Genomic DNA, 24,911 nt, shown 5'->3' on the forward strand with positions numbered 1-24,911 from the left:
AAAATCAACACAAACAGAACAGATGACAGACAGACAGAGTACCTGGTCACCACAAAGTTCCCCTTCTCAATTCTGCTCTCTCCTAGCTTGGGCTTCTCTTTATATATGGTCATTAGCTCCTCCCTGTTCCACTCATTTGGCAAATTCCTCCCACTGTGGGTTTAACAAGTTCTGTTTCTTAATAAAGACTTGATACAATCATGGGCAAGGCTCAAAAGAAACGAACTGAAACAAGGTGCTAAATACTTAAATAGCTGAAACAAGGTCTGTACTTCTTTGCTTGCCATTACAATGAGCTGGACCCCTTGAGGCCCTTCTGGCCTTTGGAAAAGACATGGTTGTCCATACTGCTTGCTTGAGCAGATAGTCATGAACTACAGTACTTCTAATAAGATGGAAAATCACCAAGGCTTGCCATCTGCCCCTGCATTCTAAGGTCCTCAGAGTCTCACCTGCTGCCCCACCACTAAATTTTCCAGATGCCTCTATTGCTGTCATATAACCTTCTAATGTACTTGAAGGACCCCTTGACCTTACCAATGATATCACAGATGAAGTCTTCATTCTAAGTTTTTTTTCCTCAATTATGTAGTGTGGATTCTCTGAGAGCAGGCATGACCTTAACTTTTCCATTTGTTTCTGTGTTCAGCACAGTGCTTGGCACACAATGGGTGATTAATAAATACTTTTTCTTTCAGCTATCTATTCATTCATACCAAGCCATTAGTCCTAGTTTTGGGTGGGACAGGAAATTTCATCATATTGTTGATTACCTTACTCTGAAAAAATGCAGTCTATCACGAGAGCACTAGGCAAAAAGTCAGCTGTCCTGAGGAGTGATCCAGCACTCAATCTAGGTTTTACTTTCAGTGTTCTGGTCTCAGTAAGAGAACATATTCTATCCATAATCAGGAGTCTAGAAATTTCTAGCTTATCCCTCGTTCCTCCCCTTTGAAAATGCTCATTATTGGTAGACATGCTTTTCATCCCATAGGGAAATATAAAACCTTGGCTCCTTGACATCCTTGTGTATTCAATACCATGGGGAACCCAGAAGTCAATGAAGAATTCTCAAAGAGCCTATGCTACCAAGATGAACCATTTGGCTCCTTTCCTGAGCAGCCTCCTGAAATTGCTCTTTCAAAGGTCACCAATTAACCCTTTATTGCAAAATCCAGTGGCCCTTTCTTTGAAGTATAGAGTCACAGAATCTCAGAATTGTAAGAGACTTCAAAGGCCATAATGAAAGAGAATAAAAATTCCCTAGAAAACATAGCAGAAAAGTCAGCCAGCCTATGCTTGAAGATCTTCGTGAGAGAAAACTCACCAATTTCTTAGGCATTTCATTCCTCTCTTGGATAACTCTAGTTATAAGGAAATTTTTCCTTACTTTAATATACCAATAGTCCAAAGGATATGGCTGCATTTTGTGTATTCCTTCCAGTGATGCACACTGCAATTCATCCATCCCTGTTCATCTTATGCAACTTAATCCATGTTGCCCCATGACTTTCCTATGTCTGCTTAATGTGCTGGGGGCTTTCTTTGCATTCTCTGACATTGTCAGTAGACTGTCCAAAGGTTGTATCTAGTTCTATGTTGCCAACTTGGAGGACCTCACTTCATATAGAAAAAGGAGGGATCATACTGGTAATCTCGTAGGTATCTTTCAGTTCTAAACCATATGAAATTCTTCTTCTTCTTCTCTGTCTTTTGTATGTAAGTCCCTCTTTTGAAGTATTCTTTTTTTAATGCTTTATTAACTTCTGATTTACATCATTTGTTTCCACCAGATTTTGAGTTATAAATTTTCTCCCCGTTTTCCCCCTACCCATCCCCCCAAAACAGCAGTCCCACAGGATATCTCCTCCTCCAATCTGCTCTCTCCCATACTTTCTCCCATACCCCTTTCTACTTTTCCAGTGGATCTCTATGCCCTAGTGCCTGTATATCTTATTTCTCAATTATATGTAAGATGGTATTAATAATAGTATATATATATACACACACACACACATATATATATATGCACATATATGTATATGTATTTGAATAATTGATTGAAAACTTTCAATTCCAGATTCATTCCCTTCCTTCCTTGTCACCCACCCCTACTGGGAAGATACGCAGTTCAGTATAGGTTGTACATGTGTGGATAATGCAAAACAATAACATAGTAGATATATTGTAAAAGACTAACTATATTTCCCTCCCTCCTATCCCACCCCCCACTTGTTCTATTTTCTACTTTGATCCCAACTATTTTCAAAAGTGGGTGCTTCCAACTTCCCTCCCCCCCAGCCTGCCCTCCCTTCTATCATCCCCCCTCTCATCCCCTTTCCCCCCTATTCTCCTGGAGGGTGAGAAACCCTATTTCGTGTGTATTTCACTCCCTCCTCAAGCCAAATTCAATGAGAATAAGGTTGATCCATTCCCTTTTGCCTTCCTATTCTTCCCCTTCATTGTAACCATTTTCCCTTGCCTCTTCTTTATGAGATAGTTTACCCCATTCTGTCTCTCCCCATCTCCTCCCATTATATTCCTCTCACCTCTTGATTTCACCTTTTAAGTATCATTCCTTCCTGTTAAATTGGACCTGTGCCCTCTATGTATACCTCTAAACATATATACACACATTCACATATGTATTCATATGCCCATATACCATCATATATAGACAAATATAAATATATTTCTAATCCCTTCAACTGCTGAAAAAAGTTTCATCAGTTACAATTATTGTTTCTCCATGTAGGAAGGTTAATAGTTCAACTTTGATAAGTTCCTTATGATTCCTTTTCCCTGTTTACCTTCTCATGCTTCTCTTGCTTCTTGTATCTGAATGTCAAATTTTCTATTCAACTCTGGTTTTTTCAGCAAGAATGCTTAAAAGTCCTCTATTCCACTGAATGACCATATTTTCCCCTGAAACATGATACTCAGTTTTGCTGGGAGGTGACTCTTGCTTTTAATCCCAGCTCCTTTGCCCTCTGGAATATCATATTCCAAGCCCTTCGATCCCTCAGTGTAGAAGCTGCCAGATCCTGGGTTATCCTGATTGTGTTTCCACAATATTCAAATTGTTTCTTCCTGGCTGCTTGTAATATTCTCTCCATAATCTGGGAATTCCGGAACCTGGCTATAATATTCCTAGGAGTTTTCTTTTTGGGATCTTTTTCAGGAGGTGATCGGTGGATTCTTTCAACCTCTATTTTGCCCTCTGGTACTAAAACATCAGGGAAGTTTTCTTTGAGAACTTCCTGGAGGATGATTTCTAGGTTCTTACTTTGGTCATGGCTTTCAGGCAGTCCAATAATTTTTAAATTATCTCTCCTGGATCTATTTTCCAGGTCAGTGGTTTTTCCCATGAGATATTTCACATTGCCTTCTATTCTTTCATTTATTTGGATCTATTTAACAGCATCTTGATTTCTCATAAAGTCATTAGCTTCCATTTGCTCCAATCTAATTCTGAAGCAATGATTTTCCTCATTGAGTTTTTGAGATTCTTTTTCCATCTGGCAAATTTGGCTTTTTAAGGCATTCTTCTCCTCATTGCCTTTTTGGGCCTCCTTTGCCATTTGAGTCAGTTTGTTTTTTAAGGTATGATTTTCCTCAGTCAGGCTGTTGACTCTCATTTCATAATTTTCTTGCATTGTTCTCATTTCTCTTCCCAATTTTTCCTCCACTTCTCTTATCTGCTTCTTAAGGTCCTCTATGGCAGCTCGTATTTTCCTTTGAAGCTTTTGGTGCAGGAGTTCTGACTTCACTGTTTTCCTCCTGTTCCATGCTTTGCTCTGCCATCCCAGCCATCCTTGAAGTATTCTTAACTGTGACTTCCTACTACTCCATAGTCCAGATCCTTGCCACCTTATAATTGGATTATTACATTCTTCATTGCTCTCCCACTTCTCTGAAAGGCTACAGAACAGTCCAATATAATTTAATACTTGTTTCACATATATTCAGTTTGTCTTCTCACCTATATTTGTGCTGTAGTAATGTGTCTAGGTGGTTCTCCATGAAGAGTCAGCACCATGGACTGCGATAGAGCATCAGTTCAACACCCTGTCCCCATAATGCTGCACCATCCTTGTATCCTTATCTAGGAATATTACTTATTCAGTGAACTGTGTCCCGTACCCTCCCCTTCCATCTAGCCACTGCTCTTCAATTCCTTTCTAGCTTGCTGAATCAATCAAAAGCTCTACACAAAGTTTATAACCTTAGTGGGAAATTTACTTATATTAGATAAAAGCATAACATATGTATATATATGTATGTATTTATGAGAAGCAAGCAAACACCTCCATTCCTAAACCTCATGACCTAACCTTTCCCTATGGTAGAACCTGCTTATCACTAGCTTTTCATGTAGGCTGAAAGAAAGAGAAATGCAAACCTACTAGAAATGAGGAAAGGAGGGGTATTGGTCACTAACTGCAATCGACAATATCTGGAAACTGAAAAGCTGCTGGATCTTTTGACTATGAAAGCCTTGACTATTTCCTACTGACCCTCATTGGCTTACTTAAGAGGAACTCATTCTATGATCACTACTCCTCATATTAGCGTCCAGCTAGAATCGACACGAGGGACTATTTGCGGCACTCCCCTATTCCAAGGAAAAGTTCACGCTCCCAGTAGCAACCTTCCCTTTCCTCTGTCTCTGTCTTCCTGACCTTAACCTAAAGTCTACACGGTCAATGACATCTCCCTATTTCATCCTCCATCCTCACAGACCCCTGGGGAGTCATTTTGAAAACTCATGTGCTCTTTGTATCAAAGTCTTCTGAGAGATATAGTCTATGAGGAAAAGCAAAGAAGTCCCCAGTCACAGGTCTATAATATTTTTAGATTCCTTGAAGGCAAGGGACCATATTTTATATTGCTACAGTCTCTGACATAGTGCCTAAAACAGTGTTGAGCTCAAAGTAGATATTTAATAGTAATTTCTTTTTTAATTAACTAAAAGAACCAAATAAATGAAGAATAATTTATAACAAGTTACAAATATGAAACACAGCTTTAATAACCTGAATGCCCTCATATTGGTAATGTTCTCACATATAAAAAGGTAGTGAAATGATCCAAATAGGTACAACACCTCCTACTTCTCATAACAAGAAGATAATTCAAGAGAGAGAAAAAGAAAGTGGATTAAAGCTGACAAAAAGGTTTGAAGTGGTTACTAATGATATTTAAAATGCCATTGACAGTCAAAAGACACTGATGAAGACAAAGAAGCTTTTTTGAGGATGAGAAAAAAACTTAAGAGAAGGCTGTTTTGTGTCAAATATTAATTCAATAATGGGTTTATACTATTATTCTATGATTCCAGGTGATCTTGCTACTTTTTAAATAAGAAAGCAAATGAAAAGAATACAATTCAACAAAATCACTGAATACTTAAATGCCTACTATGTAAAAGATGCTATGTTAGATGTTGGGGATAAGAAATAAAAAAAATGGCAAATATGATTTATACATAGAAGCAAGTTCCAGGGTATAATTCAGAACCTTCACAGATTTAATCTACAATGCAATACAATAAAGATCCATAATGATGTTTAATAAGATGAAAAAGAAGGTAATATTCTGGAAAGATTTCCATCAAAAAGACTGGAGCATAAAGGTTTTGATATGCACGGCTTTGGTTTCCCAGAGCATCAGAATGTTCTCTTCTAGGAGAACTCAGCATCAACTCACTCTAGGTTGACAAAGCTACTCTGGTCCGTAAATACTCTTGAGGGAAATAAAAAAAGAGGATGCTATAAGAGCAGTAGAGCACACGAGGGCAGTAAAACCTTACTTTTCTTGCTGACACAAATTCGCTCTGCCTGATGTATAGTTCTGAAGAAAACCTCTAGAGCTTTGGGGGGAAAACAGCTTTGGGCTCTTTTTGTGTGTGGGAGAAACACAAGGGAGACTGAGCCAGGGCAGGCAGCCTGGTTTAATTCCCATTCCCAACAGTCAATTTACTCTTCTTTGTCCCAGATGGAATACAGCAGTTTTTCTGGATTTAGTAGGAGGGTATGAAATATTCATCTCCTCTGTTTCTCAACTCACTCTGCCAATCAGATACAAATGAACAAAACTGTTGGAAAAAAGAACCTGGAATTTCATAAGCTCCTCTGTCTTTTGCATAGTCCATGACTGACCTTCCCTCTTGAAGGAATTTCAGACTGAACAGTCTTTCCCTAGGAAGATAGAGCAGTAGTCACAGAATGTGGGAGCTGGATGAATGTAGTTCACTCCTCTATTCGTGCAATTGAGGAAATCAGGTCCGGAAGATGATTTGTCCAAGGTCACAGAACTAATTAGTGGCTGACCAGGACTAGAACCCAGGACTCCTGACTCTCACAGACTAGTGTTCTTTCAGCTTTACCATGAGATCAGTTGCTTGTGCCCAAGGAATGCAGAACTTTTTATCTTTCTACCTCCCTTTCCAGCCCTAATATGATAGACATGTATGAAACGCCCTAAACTACCGTCTTCCAATTTGCTTGGGAAACGTTGGCATTAACCACTGACAGGATCATAGAATTTAGGGCAGGAAGAGCACTTTCAGATTTAGTAGTCCTGGTATTTTATTTTATAGACGAAGAAGCTGAGGCCCAAAGGGCTTAAGTGATTTGCCCTTGGCCACACAGACAATATATAGAAGAGGCTGAATTCAAATCCAGGTCTTCTGCCTTTATATCTAGTTCTCTTTCTACTACATCATGCTGCAATGCAATTCAATGTAGTTCAATTTAACTCAATAAACATTAAGTAAATACTTGAGATATGTGTTTAACTACGGTATATAGCGAGGGGGTGGGGTAGCACAGGTACAGATAGAAAGACAGAAACAAAATCATTCTTGTCCCCAAGGAGTTTCCATTCTTCTGGGGGAGACAACATATACACACATTAGTAAATATAGAGCAAATTTTTAGGGGATTAGCACTATCCAATGGGGAAAATCAGAAAAAGCTTCATTTAGGAAATGGGACCCAAGCAGGACCTTGAAGGGAGCTAGGGATTCTATAAAGCTGGAAGTGAGGTAGGAGTGCATTGCACAAGCAGGAGATCACATATGCAAAACTGCAGAAATAGGAAATGAAGTGTTTAGTTAGGGAATATTAGTCGGTCAGTTTGACTGGAATATAATGTGCACAAATATTATTACTACTGCTGCTATTGCTGCTGCGGCCACTGCCACCACCACTGATAATAATAACAATACGACCCTCTGAAAGTCTTACTAGTTGTCTGTGCTGTTGATTGAAGAGAGGGGTGTGTGAATCCAGAGTGAAATAGAAAATTTAACTTTTCACATTGTGAAGAAAAAGACAACAAGAAAAAACACACAGAATAGAATCCGAAAAACGAGAGTGTATGAAGGATTCCAGATTCCCTTAAGCAGCAATTAAAAGCAAAAGTAAAAAAGTTAATACGATATAAAGAGTCAAAGCAGTGCAAAAAAAAAAAAACAAAATTCATCAGCAATCAAAAACTTTGTTATAGAGGGGCAAGAAACAAATTGTAGGAGAAAGAGAACACACAAAGGAAGATGTAAAAAATTTTGGATCATATATGTGATCATGAGAAACCGATATAACAAAATTGGAGGTTGGACCAAACAAGAAACAGAAAGCTGGGGCACTGCTAATATAAAAACATTTCAAGGCTTGCACACAACAGTTTGTGTATTAAAAGAGGTGACTGAAACACCATCTTCTATGCAAAACTGAGAGGCAATGGGGTGGAATAAGATCCATAATTATCTGCTCAAATGTTTCACAGTGGTCCATGAATTACTAGGAAAGAATTTTGAGAGCATTCTCTCAGACACAAGCCTAATTCCATCCTTCTTAACAGAAGGCATCATGTATCTATCATCAAAAGATGACACTATCAAGGATGTCCCCAAATAGGAGTCAATTACATATTGAACAGGTAGTCCCAAAACACTGCAACATCTATACTACACTTTTTGTTATTGCAAGGGCATTCGCTTACTTCCACACTCATGGTTTGCTTATGTACCACATAAATACATAAAATAGACTGAAGGATGGTTAGAACACTGGAGCATTTGATGTACACATGGAAAACTGTTGTCTATTTAAAACATGCCATGAAAAATAACATACACAACAACCGTCACAAATTAAATGGAATTAACAAGAATGAAATAATCAAAATGGATTATTGTGGAAACTATAATGACAAAGCCTGCCTCCAAAGAAAAGATCTCTACTTCTTTGCCCAAGTGGGGAGCCATGGGTATGAAACTACTAACAATGTTAGTTAAAGGAATTTTTTTTGATGATATTTGCTGTGTTTTTTATATTTTTCTTTCTTTTTGTTATAAGGGATGACTCTCTGGGAGAGATAGGGATATAACGGAAATATGGGTGATATAAAATATCTATAACATTTTATTTTTTCAAACTGCTATCTATACAGGACTGTCGAGAACAATTAATACAAAAAGTGACATTTTTCAGGAAGGCCGTTTAGGCTCTACTTAGCCTTAAATCCACAATTATCTCTCCCAAATATAACTAATATAATATATATAACAAATACAACTAACTACATCTTCCATATTAAAGAAGGATTCAACCCAAAGTATCTTATTAGTCACTTGACATACATGGATGACATCAGGCTGTATGGCTCCACTGGAAAACACATTAGGCAGCTTTTTATCTCAAAGTATCTTTCTCCAAAGATATCAAAATGTCATTTGTATCTAAGTAGAGTAATAATGTCTTCCAATGAAAGATAAATACTCAAGGCTTTGAGCTGGAATCAAGGGGTCTCATTGAACCTATGGATGAAGATAATAGATACACATGCCTTAGTATGGCAAGACACATTGATCATAAAGCTATTATAGAGAAAGATAGAACTAAATATGGTAAGAAACTAACAGGCATCCTGAAATCAAAACTGAATGGAAGGAATTAAAATAACTAAACCAATGGGAACTATTAAAACCTATGTAATACCTATGTTAATGTACATTTTTGGAACTGAAAAATGAACCATAACAGATTTTGGAAAGGTTTTTTGCTTTTGCTTTTCATTTTTCATTTCAAAGAGAACCAGAATGATGTCTTGACTTCTCTGTGAATTGGATTTAAGTGGGGCTGACTTGCACAAAGTTGTCAGCCTCTCTTTCTCTTCCAAAGTCATCTAAGTCCAGTGACAAGACAAAAGTCAAGAAGACTGGCCATGGCCCAGGATGTAGTGATGACCTTGACATCTTTGATGTCTGACCAAGCTCTAAGTGCTCTACAGAGCCTACTTCATCCACCTTCAAGGCCATTGGGGAAAAATTGTTCTCATCTACCTATTCCACCAAGGGGAAAGTCTTCACGTGTTTGGGATAGACATCACCTTAAGTTGCATATTTGGAAAAACATCCTTACAAAAACCAATACCCTTCTAATGGAGCAAAAGATTCATCATCTCAAGAAGTATAGGTTAATATTTCCTTCCCAAAAGGGAAGAAGAGTCTTGGTATACATTCTCAGAGTATATGACAAATTAAAATAATTTTGGAATAAGCACGCATTACATCATGGAGAAATAGCAAAAGCTGATATGTTATCTAAGGCACATGCCTTTAGATTTGTCAGATGTAACCAGAAGGCCCTGGATGGATCTCATGAAACAGCTAAGATTTAGTTTTTGATGAACCAGGTACATGCCTAAGAAGCACAGCAAAAAAGAACTGAAGAAGCTGCAAGCCCAGAACACCCAAACCATTGGCATACTTGAAAAGGCTACTAAAGCTCCAAGTGTGATATTACCCAAGGCTAAGATCAGCAAGCCCATAAGTCCTAAGACTACCATTAGGTATATTGGCCCCAAGATCAAAATCAAATGCAACCGCTCCCAACAAAATACCAAACATCCAGGGAGCAAGTCACTAAACTCACTGCTCCTAAGGTCACCAAACTCACTGTCTCCAAGGCTACTAAATTCATTGACCCTTAAGTTGGATCAGTTCTAAGACTGCTGATGCTAACTTCCCAGGGACAAATGCTGCCAGTCTTCAACTTATGCAACTAATGCTTCAGGACAGAAATATTAATTTGAACCTGAAACTGGAGTTCTTCTTAGTTGGAGCATCATTATTTAATGTTTAGTACAAAGAGAAGAAATGGTAAGGCACAAGAAGAGAAAGAAATTATAGAAGCAGACTGTCAGTGGCACACATTTGCTGCAGAAATACAATAAAATTCCACTTTTATGCAGTAATTTTATTACATATGCTACTTTTTATGAAATGACAAATGCCTGATTGATGGTGAAGGTTTGAATGATGCATATGAACCTTTTACATCATTTCAATTGAGTTTTTTTGTATTCTAATTCATTAATAAAAGGGAGAAAAGAGGAACAATGACATACTTTATCTTCCATCAATATTCTATTACAATAGAATTTTTTTTACTAAAAATTCTTAGAGTATATTAAAAATCTGCATTTTTCCGGAACACCCTTCTACACTTAAAAAAATCATGACACGGTGCAATGAAAAAGTATGTACTAGAAGTCAAGAGACCTGTATTTTAGAAGGTATTAAACTGAACTGTCCACTTGACCTTGGATGAGTCCCTTTACCTCTCTGGGCCTCAGTTTCCTCATCATTAAAATAATTTTGGGTTTGGGCTAGATCAGCTCTAAGGTCCTTTCCAACTCTGACATTCTATGACCTTGACTTTGACCCATTCCACAAAGCTGATACACGACTGTAATTGAAATGCTAGTATTGTGACTTTGGAAAATAGTTTAATTTAACAAATTAATAACAGGTTAAATATTAGGTTTTAGCATAGGACAAAAAGACATAGAATCTAATCTAGGATCTCTCTCTAGGGAGAGGTCTAAGAAATACATCTAACACAGACTCTTCATTTTACAAATGTGGAAACTGAGTCTGCGAGAGATTAAATAATTGGCTCAGCATCACGCAGGTGATAAGTAATACAGCCACATTGATCATAAAGCTATTATAGAGAAAGATAGAACTAAATATGGTAAGAAACTAACAGGCATCCCAAAATCAAAACTGAATGGAAAGAATTAAAATAACTAAACCAATGGAAACTATTAAAAAGATGCAAACCCAGGTTTTCTGGCTGTAAATTGCATTCTCTTTCCACTAGTGTTAGGAGCCAGTGAATGGATCAGGTGTGTGATGGAGCATGACTTTTGACCTCAGAGTGGGCAGGATGGCTTTGGCAGGGAACCTTGGCAGGTGGCCATCCATCTTGGATATCCCCCTCCCCCATAATTGACATTGCTTAACTTCTTCCACTTACTATACAAATTTAGTTTTCTAGGAGTCTAAGGTATTGGTTCTAAGTTCTCAGATGCTCATAAGTACTTTGTATTTTAAAAAGTATTTTCATTAGATTACACACACATGTGGTTTTAAATTATTCTTTCTCCATCTTTATTGTTTCATCTGAGGGAGGTAGCTATTCCACCGGTTTAAGGGCTGAACCCTATACTTCCCACATATACAAATATTGTCCATCCTTCAAGGTCCAGATCAAGTTCTACCTGGTCTATGAAGTTGTGGATTTAATTATGACTACTATTATAAGACATAAGGACTGTTCCTGTGATTTCACTGACACAGGGAATTCCTGGATGAAGCAGCTTTTTCTAACAATGAAGGCTGACTCCTTTTAAGCCATTTAATGTCTTAGAAAATTACCTAGAACACTGAGAGTTTAAGTGACTTTTCCAGAGTCACTTAGGGTAATGTAGTCTATATGTGTCAGAGGTGGGAATTCATCATTTCTAATGACATGTTACTGCACCAACATTTGTTTATCCATTTCCCCAAATGATTGATATCTATACTTAATTTTTCTTTCTTGTTATTTAGTTTTTTTGTGTAAACATATATATTTCAAATTACATGTAAAAATAATTTTAGCAGGGTGGCTGGGTGGTGCAGTGAATAGAGCACCAGCCTTGGAGTCAGGAGGACCTGAGTTCAAATCTGGCTCATTTAACACTTATTAGCCATGTGACTTTGGGCAAGTCACATAGACCCAATTGCCCTGCCTTCCCCCCTTTTAAAAAAAAAGCAAAAGTAAATAATTTTAGCTTTCATTTAAAAAAAAATTTGGGTTTCAAATTCTCTCTCCTGCCTTTCCCACCCTGAGATGGCAAGCAATTGGATATAAATTATACATATGCAAACATGCGAAACATATTTCCATATGTTTTCCATAGCCTTGTTGCAAAAGAAAACAAAAACCAAAAAATATTCCAAAAAAAAAGTTTAAAAAATATGCTTTGATCTGCTTTCAGATTTCATCAGTGATTTATTTGGAGGTGGATAGCATTTTTCATCAAGTCCTTCAGAATTGTCTTGGTTCATTGTATTGTTGAGAATAGGTAAGTCATACAGAGCTGATCATTGCACAATATTGCTGTTACCAGGTACACTATTCTGGTTCTGCTCACTTCATTTCTCATTGGTATATGTAAGTCTTTGCAGGGTTTTCTGAAAGTATTTGTACATACCTTTTCCTTTTTTTTAAATCTTTTTTTTTCAATTTTCAAATGCTTTATTAACTTCTGATTTACATCATTCATTTCCGCCAGATTTCGAGTTGCAAATTTTCTCCCCATTTTTCCCCTACCCACCACCCCAAAATAGCAATCCCACAGGATATTCCCTCTTCCAATCTGCTCTCTCCCATATCTTCTCCCATACTCCCTTCAACTTTTCCAGTAGGGCATGGTGAATCTCTATGCCCCAGAGCCTGTATATCTTATTTCCCAATTACATATAAAATAGTATTAATAATAGTATATATATATATATAATTTTAAACATTTGATTTTAAAACTTTGAATTCAAGATTAATTCCCTTCCTCCTTTGTCACCCACCCTTACTGGGAAGATAACCACTTCAGTATAGGTTGTACATGTGTAGCTAATGCAAAACATTAACATAGAAGATATATTGTAAAAGACTGACTTTATTTCCCTCCCTCCTATCCCACCACCCACTTGTTCTATTTTCTACTTTGATGCCATCCCTTTTCAAAAGTGAGTGCTTAACAACTTCCCTACCCCCAGCCTGCCCTCCCTTCCATCATCCCCCCCTCTTGTCCCCTTCCCCTCTATTCTCCTATAGGGGGAGATACCCTATTTAGTGTATATTTCATTCCCTCCCCAAGCCAAATTCAATGAGAATAAGGTTGACCCATTCCCTTTTGCCTTCCTATTCTTCTCCTCCATTGTAACCCTTTACTCTTGCCTCTTCTGTATGAAATAGTTTACCCCAATCTGTCTCTCTCCACCTCCTCTCATTATATTCCTCTCTCACATCTTAATTTCCCCTTTTAAGTATCATCCCTTCCTATTAAATTGGTCCTGTGCCCTCTATCTATGTATACCTATAAACATATATACACATATTCACATATGTATTCATATGCCAATATACCCTCTGATACAGACACACACGCACGCGCACATTTCTATTGCCTTCAACTATTTGCATACTGAGAAAAGTTTCATCAGTTACAATTATCATTTTTCCATGTAGGAATGTTAATAGTTCAACTTTGATAAGTTACTTATGATGTCTTTTTCCTGTTTACCTTCTCAAGCTTCTCTTGCTTCTTGTATCTGAATGTCAAATTTTCTATTCAACTCTGGCTTGAATGCTTGAAAGTCCTCTATTCCACTGAATGACCATATTTTTCCCTGAAACATGATACTCAGTTTTTCTGGATAGGTGATTCTTGGTTTTAATCCCAGCTCCTTTGCCCTCTGGAATATCATATTCCAGGCCCTTCGATCCTACAGTGTAGAAGCTGCCAGATCCTGTGTTATCCTGATTTTGTTTCCACCATATTAAAATTGTTTTTTCCTGGCTGCTTGTAATATTCTCTCCTTGATCTGGGAATTCTGGAACCTGGCTATAATATTCCTAGGAGTTTTCTTTTGGGGATCTTTTTCAGGAGGTGATCGGTGAATTCTTTCAACCTCTATTTTGCCTTCTGGTTCTAAAATATCAGGGCAATTTTTCTTGAGAATTTCTTGGAGGATGATTTCTAGGTTCTTTCTTTGATCGTGGCTTTCAGGTAGTCCAATAAATTTTTTTTTGCCTTTTGAAGGGCAATTGGGGTTAAGTAACTTGTCCAAGGTTACACAGCTAGTTTTTTTGTGTGGGTGTTAAGTGTCTGAGGCCGGAACCAAACTCAGGTCCTCCAGACTCCAGGGCCAGCACTTTACTCACTGTGCCACCTAGCTGCCCCTTAGTCTGATAATTTTTAAATTATTTCTTCTGGATCTATTTTCCAGGTCAGTGGTTTTTCCCATGAGATATTTCACATTGCCTTCTATTCTTTCATTTGTGCGGATCTGTTTAACATCATCTTGATTTCTCAAAAAGTCACTAGCTTCCCTTTACTCCATTCTAAATCTGAGGGAATGATTCTCCTCATTGAGCTTTTGAGATTATTTTTCTCCATCTGGCAAATTCAGCTTTTAAGGAATTCCTCTCCTCATTGCCTTTTTGAGCCTCTTTTTCCAATTTAGTTAGTCTGTTTTTTAAGGTGTGATGTTCCTCAGTCAGGCTGTTGACTCTCATTTTGTAATTTTCTTGCATCATTCTCATTTCTCTTTCTTATTTTTCCTCCACTTCTCTTATCTTCTTCTTAAGGTCCTCTATGGCCTGTAACCAGCTCGTATTTTCCTTTGAAGCTTTTGGTGGAGGAGTTCTGACTTCACTGTCTTCCTCCTGTTCCATGCTTTGCTCCTTTTTGTCCCCAAAATGAGTCTAATGTTGGAATCTTCTGTCTGCTTTGTTTCCTTTGCCTGCTCATGTCACTCCTCAGTCACTTGACCCCTGGACTTTTTGCCACAGTAGGACTCTGCCACCAAACAGGGGAGCTTTCATCCCAAACAATGAGGTTTTCTCAGCTTCCAGAGGTATTATAAGGGTGCCCTCTCTGAGGCCTCCACACACTCTGGCAAGCTGGACACACACCCCAGGACCTCCACCCTAGACCACAATCCAGATCCAAGCAGGTTAAAGCAAGAGCGATTACCCCTCAGACTGCTGCTTGGTCCCCCTACACTCTGAAGGCCAGGAGCTGGAGCTGCAGCATGCTGCTGGCTGAGCCAAGGTGGCTCAGAAGCTTTTTGCCCCGGGGGCAAAAGGTGTCACTCCCAACTACTGGTCCCAAAGTCCACACTGCACTGACCTCTCACTTTGTCCTTTTCATCTCTGTGTTGATCAATCTGGAAATGGCCACAGCTGCTGGTGATCTGGAGTCCCTCCTGCAGGTGGCTGGTCAGGCCCGCCCTGGGGCTAAAGCCTTGGTGTGGGGCTGGGCTGGGCTCCCAGAGTGCTGTGCTGGCCGATTCCTGCCAACCTGCCGGGCTGTCCTCGGAGGGAGGATAGCTTCTCTGTGTCAGTCTGTGGGTTCTGCAGCTCCACAGTTTGTTCAGAGTCCCCTTTTACATGGATTGGGGAAGGTGGAAGCCAGAGCTGCATGGGAGGACCTGCTTCTACTCTGCCATCTTGAATCCGCCCCCCCCCCCCTTTTAAAAATCTTTTTGGGATATAGGCCTAGAACAGGTATTGCTGGGTCAAAAGATATAGACAGTTTATTGCCCTTTGGGGGTGGTTCCAAATTGTTCTCCAGAATGGTTGGACCAGTTTACCATTCCACTAACAGTACATTAATGTCCCTATTTTTCCATATCTCCTCCAATGTTTTCATTTCCCCTTTCTGTCATATTAGGCAATTTGATAGATATGAGGTGGCATCTCGAAGTTCTTTTAATTTGCATTTCTCTAATCAATAATGATTTAGAACATTTTTTCATATGACTATGGATAGCTTTAATTTCTTCTTCTGAAAACTGTCTGTTCATATCCTTAGACCATTGATCAATTGGGGAATGACTCTTATTCTTATAAATTTGTATTTGAAAAATGATGCCTTTACCACAGAAATTTACTATAAAATTGTTTCCCAGTTTTCTGCTTTCTTTCTAATTTTGTTTGCATTGGTTTTGTTTGTGTGGACACCTTTTAATTTAATATAATCAAAATGATCCATTTTTACATCTTGTAATGCTCTCTATCTCTAGTTTGGTCCTAAATTCTTCTCTTATTCATATATATGACAGATGAACTATTTCACGCTCCTCTAAATTACTTATGGTATCATCCTTTATGTCTAAATCATATATCCATTTTAACCTTTTGTTGGTATATGGAGTGAGATGTTGATCTATGCCTAGTTTCTGTCAAACTGTTTTCTAGGTCTCCCAGCAATTTTGACAAAAATTGTTCTTTTCCCCAAACTTTGTATCTTTGAGTTTTTTAAACACTAGACTTTTATGGTCTTTTACTATTGTGTATTATGTACCTAATCTATTCCACTGACCCACTATTCTATTTCTTAGCCAGTACCAGATATTTTTTATGGTTATAATTTTGTAATGCAGTTTGAGATCTGTTCACCTTCCTTCACATTTTTTTCATTGATTCCCTTGATATTCTTTGCTTTTGTTCTTCCAGATGAATTTAATTGCTATTTTTTCCAACTCTATAAAATAATTTTCGGTAGTTTGGTATGGTACTGAATAAGTAAATTAATTTAAGTAGAATGGTCATTTTTATTATATTGGCTCAGTCTACCCATGAGCAATTAATATTTTTCCAATTGTTTAGTTTTGACTTTATTTATCTGAAGTGTTTTGTAGTTGTGTTCATATAGTTCCTGGACTTGTCTTGGCAGGTAGATTCTCAATTATTTTACTTCATCTGAAATTATTTTAAATGGACTTTCTTTTTCTAGCTCTTGATATTGGATTTTGTTTGTAATATATAGAAATGCTGATGGTTTATGGGAGTCTCTTTTATATCCTGCAACTTTGTTTAAGCTCTTAATTATCCCATTGAGGTTTCTTTTTTAGTTGATTTTCTAAAGATTATCTAAGTACGCCATTATATAATTCCCAAATAGTTTTGTTTCCTCATTGCCTATTCTAATTCCTGCAATTTCCTTTTTCTTGTCTTATTGCTATAGCTAGCTTTTCTAATGGGCAGCTAGGTGGTTCAGTGGTTGGAGCACTGGGTCTAGAGTCAAGAAGTCTCATCTTTCTGCATTCAAATCTAACTTTAGACACTTACTAGCTCTGTGACCCTGGGCAAATAATTTAACCATGTTTGCCTCAGTTTCATCATCTGGAAAATGAACTAGAGAAGGAAATGGCAAACTATTCAATTATCTTTGCCAAGAAAACCCCAAATGGAGTCTGAGAATCAGACCCATCTGAAAATGACTGAACAACAACAGCATTTCTAGTTCAATATTGAATAATAGTAATGATAATGGACATCCTTGCTTTACCCTTGGTCTTATTAGGAAAGCTTCTAACTTATTCCCATCATTTCTTTATTTCTACAATAAATTTGCTATAAATATTTTGTGTATATGGGACTTTTCTTTCTCTTTTAATTACCCCTTCTCTTTTTCCTGAGTTTGAGTATGTTCAAAAATGAATTTATTATCTTTTTTCATAAATCTCTTCTAAACTTCCTTATTACTGTTGAAAGAACTATTATCCTTTCTGTCCAAGGATCCAAGTTCACAACATTGGTATCATTCTCAACTCTTCTCTTACCACACATATCTAATCAGTTTCCAAATCTTATGATTTCTATCTCTCTAACATCTCTCACATATATCTCCTTGCCTCCACTCATATAGCCCCTACTCTGGTTCAGTCTCATTACCTCTTTGGATTATCACAATAGCCTTCTAATAGCACTCCTTATGGTCTACCTACAGTGGTCTACATTCTGTTCCCCATATTTTATCTTTGTGCCTTGGGACTTGCTGTCCCCCATACCTGAAATGCTCCCCTTACCAATCTATAACTCCTAGATTCACTGGATTCCTTTATGACTCAGCACAAGCAGAAGGCTATCCTCACAACTATTGGTACCCTCTAAGACTACATTTCATATGCTCTTTATTTACCCTGCATGAACGGATTTATTGTGTTCTTTCCTCTATCAAAATTTAAGCTTCTTAAGGACAGGATTGTTCTTGCTTTTCCTTTGTGTACTCAGTGCTTAGCACAGTGCTTGGTAAATAGATAGACATCAATGCTTCATGATTGATAATTTTTTACTTCCTTAGGATATATGCCTAACAGTAGGATCTCTGGATCCAATGGTATAGACATTTCAGTCACTTAGCATAATTCTAATAATGGAAAGGGGATAACCTTAGAGAAAGAAATAATTAGGCAGATCTTGGGAAAATAGATATGAAATAGGAGAATAGCTCTGGCAACTTACTCCCTATTAACTGAAAAGAAAGGGAAAGAGAAAATTGCCTACATGTATCCACCAACCTAGATACCATAGATAGTAGGTAGATACATATGGAAATTCACAGGAGATGAAATACAAGAAAGGAACCAGTAAAACTAAAATTGATGGCCTCAGATTTTTATATATAAATGCTCAAAATGTGAGTATCAAGCTAGTGATTCTAAAGGGCCTCCATGTATATCTCGGGAATATATGCTAAATCAACTCTTCCCAGTCCCTCTCCAAAACCACCCAAAACGTTTGTTCAGTAGCCCCTGGCTGTTCTCTTTGTAAGAAAGTGGAGGAGTTAGCACAAATGAGTGCTGAGTAAGTTGGTTCCTAGTACAAACCAGTCCATTGTATTGTATGATGATTAAGAATGAAAAGATGAATAAATTCATTATCCTGGCACCCTCATCTTGTTCAGTTACATTAGTAAAGATTGCTGAAATGGTGTTCTTAAGTAAAAAAGACTAAGGGCTGTCTTCCTGGTAGTATTGAACTTACCAACTCCCTTCTAGGGGGTCTCTCCCTGCTTCAACCAAAGCACTCCTACTGCTGAGTTCCCAGCTTGGTTCCCATATTTGAATCCAAAGAACCAAATTTATCTTCTCTCTCTTTGGAATCTCCCAATCTTTTCTTCCAGGGTTGTGTTTCTATGCTACTATGGGAACTGCCCTGTGGCCCAAGTATCCCTCTGTCTGGTCCTCCTTATTCATCTTGGGGGTCATTCTCCATTCTCCCCTCTGTAGGGTCCAGGATTCAGAGGCTGCTAAAGATATTATGGATCCAATTTTATATATTTTTTAATGTCCTTTTTTTTAGTTTGAACTTAATCATCAACACACATGAACAAGAGACAAAAAAAGAGGATATGAAACTAAACTTTTATGTGGTTAATCTGGGGACCTATGCAAATATAATATATAATTTTATTTCAATGTCAAATGTGTTCTGAGTGCCAAAAAGTAGCTTACTGATGAACTTTTTTTTTGTTCAAAATCCATTTGTAAATTGCCTATATATTATTTTTGAGTGACTTGCTTTTGTTCATAGTATTCACTTTTTACTATGTATTGCACACATTTTTTTTTTCGATTTTTGGAGAGCAATTGGTGTTAAAGTGACTTGTCCAAGGTCACAGGGCTAGTTTTTGTGTTAAGTGTCTGAGGCTGGATTTGAACTCAGGTCCTCCTGACTCCAGGGCGGTGCTCTATTCACTGCACCACCTAGTCACCCCTATTGCACACATTTTTTTTTTTTTTAAAGCAATCGGGGTTAAGTAACTTGCTCAAGGTTACACGGCTAGTTATTTCTGCGTGTGGTGCTAAGTATCAGAGCCTGGATTTGATCCCAGGTCATCCCGACTCTCGGCCACCTGTCCGCCCCTTGCACACATTTTTAAAACAGTTTTCAAAACACTTTACAAATAACATCCCATCTGATGACTAAAACCCTGGAAGGTTGATGCTTTTATCAGTATTTCACAGATGAAGAAACTGAGTCATTGAGAGCTTATATGACTTGCCCACAGTCACATTAGCTGGGAAGTGGCTGAGGTCATACATATTTGAACTCATGTCTGCCTGCCCTCAAGTTCAGTACTCTATTCATTGTTCCACCCAGCTGTTTAGAAATCACTCAACTTATCTGTACTTTGTTTTCTTTCATTTGTAAAATGATTTACTAAAGATTCTAAGAAAATAGATTCTAAGATTCCTCCCAGATCTAAGATTCTATGGATTTATTGCATCTCAGAACCCTGAGATAAACAAGAAGAAAGTTTTTTTGTAATTCTATCAAAGTGGGTAAACAATAGATCTAATAGAATGTAAGCTCCTTAAAAGGAGGGACTTTAACAGAAGGTGTCTAATAGATGCTTATTGAATGAGTAAGTGAATGAATGCCTGAATCCTGAGGCATGAGGATGCTAGAAAAAGGGAAAGCGGAGGCCTAACTAAAATGTGGCCTCTATCTTGCAGGAGAGCATTGGGCTAAGTGATAATTTACGGAGATAAGCCTCCCTTTCTTTCATGAACCATCCTCCCAACTCATGGTAGTTATCTGGGCAGCTCTGCATTGCCTTGGGCCCCTCTCTCATAGCCCATTCTAGGCCTGTTTAGCCCTAGTCTCTGATCTCAGTCCTCCTGCCTTAACTCTTCTGCTTTGTAATTCAACACCCCCCTCTAAATTTAATAGGTTTGTCTCGTTATTTTGATTAATCATATTAACTCATGCTAATTAAGAGATGGATTTAAGTAATGACAGAGGTTAATGGAAGCTGTCTGGGCTCCTATCTGGCTGATGTTGGGGGGACTGGTGGACAGGTGGGGAAAAGGGAAAAAGAGAGAAAAGGAAGCAAGTAAGGGAGAATAAGGGGAAATAAAGGGACACTGAAAAGAATAGAGAAGGAGAAAGGTGTCAGGGAAAAGATCAGTTACCAATCAGGAGTTTCCTCTTAATTGAATGTCTGATTTTATTAATGATGAAATTTATAAAGGTCCTTAAGAAAAGAAAAGAATTTAGCCAGTTCAGCAGTTAAGTGTGAAAATTAGCTAACTCCCAGATAAAAGTTAAAATAGCTATTTCCTTTTCTTTCTTTTTTGGTGAGGGGGAGGGTGACAGTAAGAAAGGAATTTTCCACATTATTAGTCACTATAGGTCTTGGACACTTTAACTTCTATTGAACTCACGGTTAATACCTTTTGGGGGGGAATGAGGGTTAATTAAAAAATATACTGCCTACCTCCTCCTCTCCCCAAACAGAGCCATTACCCTAAACTTAATGCTGTAACTGGGGTGTCCAAGCAGTCATTGCCTCTATTGAAAGAGCCCTAGATTTTGACTTTGAAGGGAAACATTTGGATTCTTAATTTCCCACTCCTTAGTCGTATGATAAGGAAAGTCATTGGACTTTTGAATTTCAGTTTCCTTCTTCATAAAATGGCTATAAACAATATTTGTACTAGTTATAGGGTTTTTTGTGACCATTTAATTGTAAGGGTTCTAACACCAGGATCTGTGAACTTTTTTCAAAAATAATTTAATAGTTGTATTTTGATGTAATTGATTTCCTTTGTAATTTTATGCATTTTATTTTATATATTTAAAAACATTCTGAGAAGAGGTCCTAGGCTTTACCAGATTTCCAAAGGGGTCTATAATCACAAAAAGGTTTAGAATTTTTGATATAATAAAATAATAAATATGTATGAGGTGTGTTCACATATTACACATTTTCCTTGTTGCTGTAGATGAGGACTTTTTTTTTATGTGGGATGCCTTTCTGTACAGGTTTGCTAAATACATTTAATCAATAAATCAACAAACATTTATTAAGTCTACTGTGTCATAGACCCTGTGCTAGGTGATGGGTATAAAGAGATACAAATAAAATGGTTCCTGTCCTCAATGAGCTTACATTCTATAGGGGGAGACAACATACACACGTATAAATCTATACAAAATAAATATGAGCTAATTTTTACAGGAGGTATTAGCAACTAGAGGAGGGATCAGCCAGTCCATTAGTCAGTAAGTAAACATTTATTCAACACATCACATATATATCAGGTATTGTACTAAGCACTTGAGATTCAAAAGAAGGCAAAAGATAGTCTCTACCCTTAAGGAGCTCATATGTGTGTGTATGAGTATATATATGAATCTATATGTGTATATGTATATGTGTGTGTACATACATACATACATATATATACATGTAGGAGGAAAAAGAACATTTAAGTCCTGGGGGACAGCCAGGGAAAATGCCTAGAGCCAAGAGATTCAGTGTCTTATTTGAGGAATAATGAGACTAGTATCTCTGGATTAAAGAGTACTTGTTGGGGAGTAAGGTGTAAGAACACTAGAGAGGTATTGGTGAGTGAGGACAGGACTGGGTAATGAAGAGCTTTGAATATCAGAGGATTTTGTATTTTATGCTAGAGGTGATAGGGCACCATTGGAATTTACTGAATAGGGTGGTGATATGGTTTAGGACTTTAGGAAAATCACTTTGGGCTTAGTGGAGGATGGAAAGAGGATGGATTGGACTGTGAAGAGATCTGAGGCCGGTCAACCCACCAGCAGGCTATTGCAATGGTCTAAATGTGAGGTGACAAGGGCCTGCACCAGAGTGGTGGCAGAGTCAGAGGAGAGAAGGGTTGGGGGGCACATGAAATTGACAGGCCTTGGCAATAGATTGGCTATGAGGGGTTTGGGGGAAGATAACTCTGAGGTGACTAGGAAGATAGGGGTTCCCTTGACTGAAATAGGAATGTTCAGAAGAGAGGTGAGTATGTGTGGGAAAATGAGTTTTATCACTAACATTCATTTAAAAATTTTCAGTTCCAAATTGCCTCCTTCCTCCAGCCCCTTCCTCATCCACTGAAAAGGCAAACAATATTCATTTTACATGTAAAATATATTTCCATATTAGCTCAGAGTTTTATTTTATAAATATTGGGTTGAGTAGCCTTTGTGATAGTCATTTTTTTTTCCTTTTGGAGGGCAATTGGGGTTAAGTAACTTGCTCAAGGTTACACGGCTAGTTTTTTTGTGTGGTTGTTAAGTGTCTGAGGCCAGAACCGTGTGATACTCATTTTGAAATACCCAATGAGTAATTGGTAATATGGGACTGGATTTCAGGAAAGGTACTAAGGATGGATATATAGATTTGAGAGATGCCGATTGAAATGATGAAAGCTGATGAGATCACCAAATGAACAGTATAGGCCCACAGGAGTGGAGAACCTGCAGCCTCGAGGCCACATGTGTCCTGGATAGGGAGAGAAAAGAGGAGAGAGCTTTGGGCTAAAGGATGTCAAATGTATGATGATCCAGCAAAGGAAACTGAGACAGTTTCAGTAGGAGGAAAACCTCCAAAGTTGTCATGAAAGCTCAGAAATAAAAAGAGTAGCCAGAAGAAGAGGATCCAATCGTGCCAAGTGCTGCAGAGAGGTCAAGGACAATTAATATATAGAAAATACCATCAGATTTGGCCATTAAGAGGTCATTGGTAACTTTAGAGAGTTTCCATTGATTGATGAGGTCAGTCAGTCAATAGGTATTTATTAAGTGCTTATGATGTGCCAGGCATTGGCATTTGGTCAGAAGCCAAATTGCAAAGACTGAAGAAGTGAGAAGGGGGAAAGTGGAGGCAACTGAGTGAAAACAGGAATTTTTCCCCACATAGAAATTGAGTGTGAAAAGGAGAGAATATAGGAGGGTAGTTTGAGGGGATGGTAGGGCCCAGTGAGAATCTTTTCTTGATGGGGGAGACCTGGGCATGTTTGTGGGCAACAGGAAATGACCCAGTAGCTAGAGAGAGATTGAAGACTCGTGAAAGAAGGGACCTTGAGCTGGCATTGGCATTGACAATGTCTCTCTGTACAAAATGTAAAGTCTTTTTGTCCCACAGCTGCAAGTCTCCTTCACAAGGTTAACTATCTGATAAAATGTGATTTTTTTTCTCTCCTCTGTTGTCCTACTGATACCCCTTTAAGGATGATTGATTAACTGATTCGCTGCCAGTTCAACAACCCAGGCTACAACCTCCCATTTAGATTTTAAGAGCAAGAAAAGACACAGGGGCAGAAGCCAAAGAGATTAATTCAACTGGTCAGTAAACATGTATTAAGTACCTACTATGTGCCAAGCACTAAGGTTACAAATATGAAAAAAAGAAACACAGTTCTTGCTGTCAAAGAGCTTTCAATCTAGAGGGGGAATACAACACACAAAAGGAAGTTGAAAAGTAGATTGGGGAGTGTTGGTGAAGATACCTGATTTGGGATCATGGTGGAAAAGTCAGAGAAATCTCAAAGTAGTGCAGCCAGTTGGGAAATGAGATGTTCTGAGCTGTGCTCTCTCCTCAAATGGAGGTTTAGGAGTTCCTGGCTTCACCCTCCAATGAGAGGTCCAGAGGGTGGCAATGAGGTGGGAGTCCCAAGGCTGGTGGAATCTTGCAGGATGACAAAGTTTTCCCAATATGGTAATGAGGTTTCCTGGGGTTTGTTGTAGAAGTGTCAGAGAAATCCCAAAGTAGTGCAGCTGAGTTGAGAATCCACCAGGATTGAATCTGGTCCATATAAATCCAAAGCTTTGGTTCTAGGCTTCAGATTGGAGATATAAAAAACATGGTCTTACACAAATGTTGGCTGTCACTAATAATAGTAGTGATTCTCCTTCCTGAAAAGCTACAAGGCTACAGGCTGCATTTAAATAGGCATTTGTCCAGGGTTGAGCAATTTGGATCTCTCTCTCTCTCTCTCTCTGTCTCTCTCTCTCTCTCTCTCTCTCTCTCTCTCTCTCTCTGGCTCTCTCTCTCTTTCTTGCTCTCTCCCTTTCTCTGTCTCTCCCCTCTTCCTCCTCACCCTCTCCCCTTCTCCCCCTTCTCTTTCCCTTTCCCTTTCTCCTTTTCTCTCTTTCTCACCCCCTTCTCCCTACCATTACTACCATTATCTATCTATCTATCTATCTATCTATCTATCTATCTATCTATCTATCTATCTATCTATCTATCTA

Source organism: Petaurus breviceps, unplaced genomic scaffold (assembly GCF_028583685.1).
Source record: "Petaurus breviceps papuanus isolate PSGF00001 unplaced genomic scaffold, PetGlider_PUasm1.0 189, whole genome shotgun sequence".
Classification (NCBI taxonomy): Eukaryota; Metazoa; Chordata; class Mammalia; order Diprotodontia; family Petauridae; genus Petaurus; species Petaurus breviceps.